The 12864-nt window shown below is 47.0% G+C and overlaps 1 pseudogene; it reads left to right on the forward strand.

Moving 5' to 3' along the window:
* LOC102896964 overlaps positions 1–1047 on the forward strand; it is a 1201-nt pseudogene extending 154 nt beyond the window's left edge.
* Positions 1048–12864: the final 11817 nt, after the last annotated feature.

Genomic DNA, 12864 nt, shown 5'->3' on the forward strand with positions numbered 1-12864 from the left:
ATTCTTCCCAGCGAGTTCCTTCGCAAGCACAAAAGCCTTGTCTCCTGCCATAAACCATTTCAGAATCTGAAGCAGAAGCAATTGCAGGCAACCAGTGTCCCTCATCCTGTCTGCAGACGACTAAATAATTCCCAAAAGAATGAGCAGCTCTAGCCACCAGCCCCCAGAAATAATTCTAAAAAGCAACTGGCATCAAAACAAATAAATGAAGAATTAAAAAAAAAAAAAAGGCAATGGGCTTTGGAAGATGTTTAAATTGGTCTCTGTTGGGTAAAGGAAAGTTTGGTATAATTTATTCGGTGAGAGAAAAACAAAGCAAGTTGATCCTGGTTCTGAATGTATTGTTCAAAACTCAATGAGAGAAAGCAGGACTTAAGCATCAGCTGAGAAGAAAAGTAGAAACACAGTCTCTCCTCAGGCACCCATGTATTCTCCGACAGTTTGGTTACTTCCTGATGCCACCAGAGATGACCTAATTCTAGAGTATGCACCTCTTGGAGCTATCTATAAAGAACTCCAGGTTTGACGAGCAGAGAACTGCCACTTAGATCACAGAATTGGCCAGGACCCTGTCTTATGGTCATTCAAAGACAGCTATTCGTAGAGACATTAAGCCAGAGAATCTGCTTCTGAAGTCAGCGGGAGAGCTGAAGTTTGCAGATTTGGGGTGGTCCATACACGCCCCATCCTCCTGGAAAAGCACCCTCTGTGACGCCCTGGACTACTTGTCCCTGAGGTGAGTGAAGGCCGGATGCATGCTGAAGTTGATCTTGGGAGCCTTGACGTTCTTTGCTATGAATTTTTAGTTGAGAAGCCTCCTTTGGGGGCAGGCACGGACCATGAAACCTACACAAGTGTATCGCAAGTTGAATTCATATTCCCCGACTCTGTACCAGAGGAAGCCAGGGGCCTCATGTCAAGACTGTTGAAGCATAACCCAGCCAAAGGCCCATCCCAAAAGAAGTGTCCGGACACACTGATGACAGCAAAGCCTCAAAGCCAGCCAGTAGCCAACAAAATAAAGAATCAACTAGCAAGCGATTTTAAGACAATTGCCAGGGCTGATGGGCTTCTGAGATGATTTTACTGCCAACAGCTGCCTGCAATCTAGAGTATTACAGAATTTTTTTTAATTTTTCTTTTTTTTTTTTAACCGAGCAGATGCTACCTCCCCATTCAGAAAATTTCACTTCAAAAACATGACACTCTGAAGTGAAAATAGCCACGAGAATCGAGAATCATACTAACTTCGCTGGTTTTATAACCCAGAAGCCGGGTTCGAGTGCAGCCGCCCTGCAGCCTGTTTGGGGTAAGGCGTCCTAGTGGAAGGTGAACTCAAAGCCAACTGTGGGCAGAGTGGCCCATTCGCTCTGACCTGATCAGTACAAAAGCAGTGCAGAAACCTTCCAAGTATCAGAGCACGTGCGTAACTTACTGGGTGGCCAAGCCTGGTAAAGCTGTCAGATTGAGTATGTGCTTCTTTTAAATGTTAAAATAAAGATATATGTATAGATTTTTAAAAAAGAATGCCTTATTGTCTTCTGTGCATTATTCCTATAAGGTCACATAAGTCATTCATTTTGCTTTTCTTCCAAGAAAAAGTCATTTTCTAAAATGTAATTTCTCAAGCAGTAGTTTATGGTTCTCTTTCTTCTGCCAGTCCCCCAAAAAAGGTTCAGTTATGATTCGTATAAACTTGCCACGTGAATTAAATTAATATGCCAAATGTAAATGGTACCATGCAAACGCAAGAAAGGAGGACATAAAATGATATGATGATATTTTTAATCAATGCTACAGACAACTTATGGACTGCAGTGAGCATAGAACGCAGTCTATTAAGTTTACACGATGTTCAGACCCCAGTATGATATAGTTATTTTATTCTCTGCCAGTTATCAAAATCTGCGCAGCATTTGGGTCTAAGGAGCAGATTTTGTACACTCTGCTGTTTTAAAACCTGGGAGTGCTTAGGAAATCGAGGACTTTACAGACCATAAGATTCAAGCAACGAAACTCCATACAGCAAGAAGAATGAACCATCCACAACACGCAATAATATAATGAATCACACAAGCCCAACGTTGAGAAGATCCAGACAGCAAAGAGGACCTGCTACTGTAGGAGTCTATTGACACAAAGTTCAAAAACAAGCAAAATTAATCTCCAGCGTCAGAAGTCAGGGGAGTGGTCACCCTGGCAGATACAAGTGTCTGGAAGCGGGCCCAGGGGACCGCCTGGGATTCGGGTGAGGTTCTGCGTCTTAATCTGAGTTCTGGTTCACGGACGTGCTCTGTTTATGAAAATTCATTGAACCGAGCACTCGAGTTAAGTGCTCTTCTCTGAATGTACATTATACTTCAATAAATATTTTTCGGTGAGCTTTTTTGGTCCATTTCCTACTTGGGCTTCCTCTAACACTTTATTTCCCTAAGCTCCGAATTTCAACATGGAGATTTTCAGAGACAGAATCCTTCTGCTTAGACAAGATCCACTTTATCATGAGTATAGCTCAGGATTTATTTGTACAGCCTCACTGATTGATGCATAGAGAGGAGAACTCTAGGAAATTAGGTTTTAGAACAAAAATGTTTTAAAGTTTATTCAGCAGCAGATGGATACTATGGGGGAAAGAAGCAGATTTCACAGAGTTAGCCCAAATAAGTCACTGAACAAAGGAACCATGGAGGAAAAGGACCATTTAAACATTTAAAGTAAAAAATAAGAATCCAAGGTGGATAAAATATACAATATAAGTTTTCAACAAAAAAATTATAAGGCCTGGAAATAAAATAATGAACTCTACTGTAGAAAAAAATTAGTCAATAAAATTAGTCACCAAGTGTCACCGGATGTTGGATTTAGCTGACAAAGACTTCAAAGTAATTATTATAAATACATTCAAGAAAATAAACTCACGCATAAAAATTTTAAAGGGAATTATGACAACGATGAATGAACAAATAGAGATTTTTCAATACGGAGATAGAAATTATAAATAAAAAGCAAAACAGAAATTCTGGAGGTGAAAAGTCCAATAATTAAAATGCAGCTTTCGCCAGAAAGACTTGACAACAGATTTGAGAGGGCAGAAGAAAGATTCCGTGACCTTGAAGATAGGTTGACGGGAATTTCCAATCTGAAGAAGAGAGAGAAAAAAGATTAAATAAAAATGAACAAAGCCTTAGAGACCCATGAGAAATCATCAAGCCTGACAATCCACATGTAATGAGAGACCCAGAGAGACTGGAGAAAAAGCAGCAGAAAATAATTGAAGAATAATGGCCAAATAGTTCCAAAATGTAATGTCAAAAGCACAGCAACTTTCAAAATCAGTTTGGCAGTTTCTTAAAAAGTTAAGCACAATTGTACTAATTGGCTCAGCAAATGCACTCTATCCAAGAGAAACGAACTCTGAACAATGTGCTCCCCCCAAAATGAACAGACGACACTAGAGAGCACAGAAAGAGCTTGCAACCTGGAAGAAGGGACTAGCAGAGGATGAGATTCCCGTTTTGGTAACTTTAAAACGGCTTTAAAGCTAAAGTTAGCACCTTATCAGGCAGCAAAAACTCGGATAAAAATGCTGTAGCCTGAAAAAACACAATCGCTGAAGAATGAGGAGGAAACCCAGAGACAAAGGAGTTAGAGAGAGGAGCCCCAAATGTGTCCAAACTGCCCAACCTGTGGCTGACCCCCCGAAACACGGGAAGCGGAGTAGCCTGTAAATGACCTGCTCAAGATAAGAACACAGATGTGAACTACGCCCTTTAGTCCATAAATAATATATCGATATTAGCTCATCGATTAATTGTAAGACATGTGCCATACTGATGCAAGACATTAATAATGGGAAGAGCATGGGGGAGCTGGGGAGGAAGCAAATGAGAGCTCTGTACTTTCTTTTCCATTTTTTCATAAACCTAAAACTGCCCTAAAAACAACAATTTGAAAACTGCTAGGTTGACCTTTGGAAACTTGAAGATACAGGAGAAGTAGTAGTGTCAGACTTCCCATGGTAGGTGGCAGAAGAAAGAACTGAGAGGCTGTGAAGAGATTTAGTCCTGGGCCCACAGGAAGGCCCAGGGGACACTGCTTTTGTTCAATCTAAATAAATGCACCAGCAAGAGGGGCAGCTGCATTGTTAAAAAAATTTTTCAGTGGTGGCCCTCCCCAAAGGCCAGAGTTGTCAGTAGAAGAAACGGGCTTTTTTTTAGCAATGGGATAACAGAATCCCAAAATAACAGAGGCCGGCTGGCCGCATTTAGCCCTCAGAGTCCATCCAATTACTGTAGTGAGCAGTCAGCCCAGAGGGTCAGCCGTGGAGGCCGGACCTGCAAAGAGCTATGGAAAGGTTGCTAGAACTGGCATTCCCCAGGGCAAGATAGATGGGCACCCAAAAGGAGCATCGCTCAGTCTATACAACCGAAAGAATTCAAAAATGGCTGAGCAGGAGGTGGAGGGCAGCCGCTCCAACAACGAGTCATAATCCTCGCCCAGTTCCTGCACCTGGGCCAGTTCTCAGACCCAGAACCCATCAGGCAGAAAACCACAAAGAGGGACCCTGTGACGTGAAGGCAAGAGTATAACTCGATGAGTCCCCAAGTCCTTCCCCAAAAGGACTGTGGTTACTTACTCAAGGACTCACACACTGGAGAAAGAAATACCCCGCATTTCTAGGTTATTGGACACAGTATCCGAGGGGCAAAGAAATGGGAGGAAGCTTGGGGAGAAAATGGGATCAACGGAAGATTGTTTTTTTAATGGGAGAAATTTTAAAATGTTTGTGAGCTTAGGAGCCAATAAGAAGATAGAGCGATGGTGTAAGGGAGAAAGGGGAGACTTCGGCAGTGTGTCCTTGACGGGGACGGGGACGGGTCCTCGACACGAGCAGGAGAATCCATCTACACCACGAGCTCAGACGGGTCCCCTACAGCAGCAGGAGGGGCAGCAGAGGATGGAGCTGCAGGCTCTGGCCGCGGAGAGATGTGCGGGGATGTGGAGCTAGTCTCTTTAATGTTTTCGGGGAAGAAGGACGCAAGGTCACCAGTGAAGCGTGGGGACGGAGGAGAGGATGGTGCGAACCTGGATCAGGAGAAACTCCTGAATAGCCGCGTAGGACAATGAGAAGGCGAACGCGCGGGAAGACATAGTCCCGTCGGACCGCAGACAGCATCGACGGCCCCCTGGAGGTGCACGGTCATGGACTCAGGTAAGACTCTGCCTGCGCTTGCGTGTTTTTCTCCAGTTCCGCTCTGCTGATCAGGTGCGGGCAGAGAGCGTGTGGACAGTCGGACAGAGCCAGGGTTGTGGATTCGTCAAGCAAGCACAGCGAAGCGTGAGAAGGCAGGGAGCTGAGAACGCGCAAGACGATGCCTTGAGCACTTGACCAGGACGTTGAAAGGGAAGTGGGAGGGGGAGGAAAGGCTCAGGGAGGCGGGGCCGATGAAAAGAGCTAAGGATCGGAGAACGGGAGGCTTTCGAAGAGACACAGGAGTGGCAGGGTTCTGGTACTTGACAGAGGCCAGTCGCCCAAGGAGCAGCGTTCACTCTGAGACGTGGCATTTCTAATTCCCTTCTGATGGAAAAAGAAGGCCCCTCCCCGCGTGGGGAGCGGATCGGCTTACCCTTCCCAATGCAGACCCTGCGCCGACCTGCAACGTCCAGAAGTCAAAGCCAACGTCTTGGATATCATCAAACACAAGTCAAGAATTAGGCGAACTTGAACTGTCACCGCTTTCTACCCAGCAGTCACGGTTTCCAGAGACACAGCGCACGACCGGAGCCTGGGACCGGGCGCCGGTGCCCTAAAGCAGGGGTGACTCCTGCTGTCACCGTGCAGGGCGCATCGCGTGGAGTGCCTCCTTCCATGCTCACAGCATTCAGAGGGTGGCTGTTATTTTTATCTCTGTTCTAGAACTCAAGAATCACCTAAAAAGAGGGTGAGTAATTCACCCAAAATCTCACACCTGGAAAATAAGAAAGCTCAGATCAAACCACGAAGCTTAGGATTTTACCGTTACAACTTCCAACATAATTCTTGTCATAAATCAAAATGAACTGGGATTCAGATACATTTTTACCGTCACCAAAATTTCCAAACTAAGCACGCGCGTCTTTCTTTGGAATGCAAAATTAAACTGCTTTTCAGGCTCGACACTTCCCATCACAATCATTGTATTTACTTGGGACCTATTTTTTTCTGATGTATAATAACTAATGATCTTAGTTGACAACCAACTCCCTAAACCCTGAGGCTAAAGTGACAACCTTGGGGCTCCCGCATCGCGAAAAAGGTGCCACGTAGAATCCCCCTTCCTTTCTGAGTGGGGAATGATGGCAAAACCAGCCAAAGCAGCACCTAATGGAAGTGTAATATTTCAATCGTGGGAATTACTTTCAAGCAAACTCCGTAGAAAGGATGGCTGTTACAGTCCCATTTAGACACTGGAGGCAGCGTTGGTGACCATGCGCCCTGTACATAAGATGAGGCATATTTAGAGAACCCGTCCCAACTGTGGGGGTGATGAGCCCCACACGCACTTCTGTGGGGGTGACGAGCCCCACATGCACTTCTGTGGGGACATGTCGAACGAAGAAGCCGAGACAGCTCTTAGGCCAGGAACCCGAGTTACGTGGGGACGGTCGTCAGGCTTGCGAGCATTTTCATCCATCTTCCCTTAACATAATTAATGAAGCGAAGATTAAGACTCACATTTTTCTCTCTCGGGTTCTCTGGCTAAAGGTTTGCTATGGCCACTGTCACCAGCGGTGGCTCTCCCGGGCCTGCTTAACACAGAAGAGGCTTTGTCAGAGGATTTAGCTTCCGGCTTGAGTGCCTTGCGTTCTGACAGCCACTTTGCTCTGGCAGTGCTGTTGCCACGGTTACCAGGCCCTCCCAGGATGTTTTCCAGGTTACAGATATTGCTGGAAAACAGGCTAGTTTCTTGGCTTCTATTCACACAGTTTCTACTGGTTTTATTCTTGGATTTAAAAAAACCATCGTGACCCTCTGATGTCAGAAAAGCACACACCTCAGTTCCAGTTTTCAGAGCACTGTAAGCCTCACCAACGGCCATGCACACGGCCTGGCTGGGGAAGCAGGATTTACGTCTTTATGTAAATGTCCTGACACCGTGTCTATTTCATGTCTGCGTGAGGCTTCCTGCCAGGGAATCTCAGGATGCGTTCCTTCGGCAAGGTTAAAAACGGTCCTCTTCAACCCAATAGAATAAAGATAATAGTGACCAACTAAAAACCATAATTTGTGACGTTTTTATCATTTAGAATTTAATTTTTTATAACATTATCATCGAGAGCTTCTTTCCCAGGAATCAGAATTACTCAAGGTGAGGCGGGGAGGTAACGTCTTGGGCCCTAGAGGAAGAGGAAGGCCCGAGCAGTCAACAGCATCACTGAAGTAGCTCCGGGAGCGTCTCTCAGACAGCCCCCCCGAAGCTGGCCCCAGGCGCCAGCCATGGTGGTACAGAAAGACACGACTGCTCCGTGTGGGCCAGGACCTAAGCTATCATCGCGAAGGTCGGGCCGGCCGAATCTACCTGGACATATAACAATTCCGGAGCAGTTATTATTTATCTCACAATTTTACAAAACGTCCAACAAGGCCTGAGGACGACTGAACCCACGCCAAGAGGGAAAATTACGTGCTGTTTTTCCGCATGATTAAGACTTGGAGATCAGCAGATATGAAGGAGCTGTGCCCGTAACAGCTGAGAGCACCAGCTTTGAAGCCAGGTGTGTCTGGGGTCAAATCCCAGCCTCTTGCCAGCAAGACCTTAGGGAACCACGGGTCGTTTCACTCTCCTCGTGGCAAAATGGGGAAGATGACAGCAATTGTACGACTTAAGAAGATTCTGCAGGTAAAGTGCTTGGCACACCACTCGGGACGTAGTAAACATTCAATGTAATGTAATAACCCCGAGAAGAAAGACGGTGGAGGAGGAGGGGGAAATGAAGAAAGGAAAAGAGGTGTGACAGGAAGAAGAGAAGGAACGGAGGAGGGGAAGGAAGAGATAAGGGGGAGGGCGGGGGGCGGGGAACACACTCAGGAGGAGGAGGAGCCCCCAGCGGGAGGACCAGGAGGAGAGGAAAGGGAAGAAGGGTCAGCAGGAGGGGTGGCGGCGTCTCCGGCACGTGCACAATGCCGTGCCAGGTGTAAACAGGGAGAGAGATGATGAGTATTGGACTGACCTGAAATACGGAGTAACCTGCCTCTGATTTCCGTGGCCCCTGGAAGAGCGCTGTTCACCACCTGGCCTTCCTTTGCGACCACGGAGGTTCGTTTTCTGCTTACAGTCTGACTAAAGGAAAGAATCCACTGGAACCAGCAGCTGCGTAAACAGGAACACGAGGCAGGAGGCAGATCGGGGCCCCACCCGAAGGTGGCTTTAGACTCTCTCGGTGTCCCTCACCCGCTTTCTCCGCGGCACAGTCGTGCGGTCCCAACGTCCGTTCTCCGGAGCGCAGCCAAAGAGGAGACCTCAGAGGCTGGGTCGTTCCCCAGAATTAACGTGGGGCCACTTAACCACCATCCTCACGAAGGCGACCCCTCCGAGCGCCACTGAGCACCAAGAAGCAGTAAGATCAGACACTGGCTGGACTTCAAGACACAGGAAACACGCGGTCACCTGCTGCCTTTGACAACAGCGCTGGCTCCAGAACGGGGCCTGGGAGGCGAGGAGTAAAAATTACCAGAGAAACAGGCTTAAGAAACAACTGCCCTGATTTTAAACTTTTGCTAAAACGTTTCCCCAGAAGCTAAGCACCACGGTGACTTCCTTGATTCCAAGAGCAGGGACACTGTGCTACCTTAGGAATATGGAGCAGCAGATTCAGCTGTGTGGGGGTGTGTGTGTGTGCCCACGTGTGTCAGCTGAGCGTTTGAAATAGGATTCATGGATTGTTAAGAGAGAAAAATCACATCAAACGTTTATTCGATCGAAACGCATGCAGGCCAGAATAATAAAGACGGCACACATCCACAGCCTCCAACGCAACGACTCGACAAAGTCTGAAAGCAGGCAGAGGAGCAGGCCCAGGCGTCGGCCAAAGTCTAACGGAAAGCTCGTAACTTACAGTGTGCCTGAAACAAAGGACACCAACGTCTCTGTGAACATTACAACCACTACATGACACAGGTCACCGGTCTGGTCAGCATTTTCATGGTCCTATAGACCTGGCTTGTTCCGGCTGGCTGTTACCATCGCTTTTCAGATCCAATCCCCAGTGGAGTGCTGTGAGCCTCACCACAGATGGCCTCGGTGGCCATTCCAGCAATGCCCCCAGGTACTTCTGTGTTCCCAAAACAGGCATTTCAGGATTCTTTGGGTTCCCAAGATCTAAGATCCCATGCTGTTGACCCTTCAGGTACATTAGCCATATCTTATTTCCTGTGTTCTGATGCTTTGACATCTGGGGCCTTACTGTCCCTGGAAAGACTGCCCCTCCTAGGGTTAGCCGACTCCTACACACAGTAAACAACTCAGTTTTCAAATGCAAACCAACCAGCACAGGGCCCACACTGCTGACCACTTCCTCTCATATGCTAGCCCACTCTCCTGTGCCCTCATCACCCCAGAGCCAGGTTCCAGACAATGAGGGACAGTCCCTACTCCCGAGAGTCCCCTGAAGTTATTCCAACTAGCCCATCCTAAGCCTGCCCGCCCTGCCTAAGCTGTTCCTTCCCACAAGAACCATAGGCAAGGCTCTTGCCCACCTCTCTGCCTCCTGCTCCACGTGGCCCCCCAGGGTGCTGTGTGCCCCGCAAGGTGTTGCGTGCCCCCTCCTCTTAGGAACTGTGAATAACGAACTATCATTTCGATGGCACTCATCTCCTGATCTGTCAGCCTTACTGCATCTCGAATTTTCTATTAATACACTATACTTTAAAACAACAGGAAACCAAAGTCTTCCTGGGCAGAAGAGAGAGTAAAATATGGAACATTAGTTGCTGGGACCACACAGTGTGGGCAAAGTGACCTCAAGAAGGAGTCTGCAGTTATTCACCGAGAGAACAGCCTGATGTCTCACAAGCTGTTAAGTCTGCACTAAGGTTTTCAATCCAAACCTAGTTTCACTGCATTTTGTTCTCACAGTAATGTCATACGAAACTGTCTTCACTTCTGTTCTCTTTCCTTAAAGGAGTAAACATCTTTTTATCATCTGTACGAAAGGACAGCTTCACGTCAGCGTCAATATGTATACAAGTACTCAACACAGATTTAGTGAGCGCCTACTACATGCACCGTCCCGGGTCTGAGGGACACAGACAAAAATCTCTAATTACATGGAGTTTACGATCCAGTGGCGTAAGACAGACGGTAAACTAAATAAATTGGTGATAGGCTAGGTAGGGAATAGCAGGAAAATAAAGCAGAAAAGGGACATAATGAGTGCCAGGAAGACAGGGAGTTCAAATTTGTTGATGTTATTGAGGAATCATATAGATACCATAAAATTTGCTATGTCAACCCGGTGGCTTCTAGTGTATTCACAATGGTGCGACCATCCCCATTATCGCTTCCGGGGCATTTTCATGACCCGCACCCCACCCCCAAAGAGCACACCCATTAGCAGCCGCTCCACAGCGCCGCCTCTCTCCAGCCCCGGCAGCTGCTAATCCGCTCTCTGTCTCTGGATTTGCCCATTACGGACATTGCATATAAATGGAATCGTACAGCATATGGCTTCTTTCAGTTAGCCTGGTGTTTTTAAGGCCCACCCACGTATCAGCACCCTCGTTCCTGCTGTGGGTGAATGAGGCCCCACACGGCTGTACCATAATTCCTTTATCCACGAACGTTTGCGCTGTTTGCACTTCTTGGCTGTTGTGAACGATGCTGCCGTGAACGTCCGTGTGCGCGTTTTGTGTGGACATGTGATTTTGTGCCTCTTGGGAATGTACCTGAGGGGAACAGCCGGGTCCTCTGGTGACTCTACATTTAATTTTGGAGGAAAGAGCTCCATTTTAAATCGAGTGGTCAGAGGAAGTCTTATAAATAAGGTGACATCGATACGATGACATCTGAAAGAGGTGACCTAAATAAGCCATGCATGGGGATGGGGGGCGGGGGGTGTCCCAGGCAGCGAACGTCAAGATCAAAGGCAAAAATACACCTGGTGTGTCTGAGGACAGCTAAGTACACCTGTGTGGCTGACACAGACACAATAAGGATACCACGTGTCGACCTGCAACGCTGGTGTCCACCTACAGCGCTAACCGGATTTAGAAACATCACATTTAAGCGTCCACACGTTAATACATTTTTTAGTAAATCGAGCTACATAGTCTAGCCTCCGGAACTTAATTTCTTAATTCAATTTCTCCATTGTGGTTTTCGTAACTCATTGATTCAGATTTTATTCCATTTCTTCCATGGTCCTGTCTTCTCCCATTAAGTTTCGTAAAGGAATATACAGAATTTAAGTGCCCAATGATTATATAACAAAGACGCAAGTCTGGAGGTGTCTCTGTCACGGGGCAGCATGTAGAGCTGCACCGCAGCCATGAAGGTGCACTAAGTCTCATCGTGGCCCTCCACTTTTCAACCCCGGCTAAGATAAGCGAGCAAAATTTCAGGGATAGCTACGTGATCGCGGACACCAACAGGCGGCAATGGATCGCCTCTCCTTCCTGCGCTGACCAAACAGGAGAAGCGAAGAGCGAGTAAATGAGTTTGATCACTTGCTTCTCCTGGAAGCCTCGATTGCTGTGGCCATCTCTTGATCTCACCAAGATGGCCTTGCGTTTGCGATTTAAGAGGACAATGAGAGTTCTAAAGCAGGAGAGTGCGGACCGCCAAGAGAAGCCAACTGGACACGGGAGAGAGCGGGAAGATGCCAGGGGAGGCCGCACTGGAGAACAATGTGGCGGCTAAGACACGAAGCATAGAGTCTTTCCGGGAATAGAATGAGCGAAGCATTCCAGGAAAAAGAATAGCAGAGGCAAATCTCAGGCTCAGGGGCAAGAGAGAATAGAGGACATGCACACACGCACACACACCAACACACACACACGTACACACACCAACAATGGCTCAAGCAGGACGGGGAAATGCAAAGCGCAGAGCAGCGTTGGAAAGCACAGCCTCGTCACTCAGGCCCCGGTGGACAGAGAGAGAGGAGTCTGGACTGCATGCTGAAAGCAACAGGCAGGCGACAAAGGATCCGGGCCGTGCGGTGACACAATAAGGTTCGATGTGGCTGATCGAGATGAACTGAACGTGGGCCAGGCTGGAAGAAAGGAGCTCGGATAAAGTTCCCAGGTCTCTCCATGACATTGACGGAAGCATCCAGGACCAGCTGAAGGTGCCGCATCTGACTGTCGTAATACCCAGATCTGAGTCCCAGCTCTGCCACCCACTCTCTTTAACATGCAGAACATAAATACTCATCGAGACAACAACTACACACCCCAGTGAGCCGAACGTGACTCTCGAGATCAGACCAGCTCGAATTCAGCCACGTGTATACATAAATGCTATAATTATTTCGAAAAAAACCCATATAAAAAGGGTTTGTTTGCCTTCCTTTCCCTGATGAGTCTTTCTTTTTTTTTAACTTAAAAATTATTTCAATCAAATGAATGAAATTATGCCATTGACCTTAAGAGGCAAAGCAACTGAGAGATATCTGTATATGCACATGTTACGTGCCTACATAAACATACAATCACTGCAATTTTTCTCTCCACTAAACTAACATTTCACCAAGATACTATTTTTCCTTGGAAAATTCCCAATGGGAAACAAGTTTCTGTCTATGAATGAAACAGGAATTTGAGCCAAATTTAAGTAGCTCTTAAAGGACAGCTAACCTTAGGTGACATCAAGATTATACTGGCAA

This window comes from Pteropus alecto, unplaced genomic scaffold (genome assembly GCF_000325575.1).
Source record: "Pteropus alecto unplaced genomic scaffold, ASM32557v1 scaffold97, whole genome shotgun sequence".
Lineage (NCBI taxonomy): Eukaryota > Metazoa > Chordata > Mammalia > Chiroptera > Pteropodidae > Pteropus > Pteropus alecto.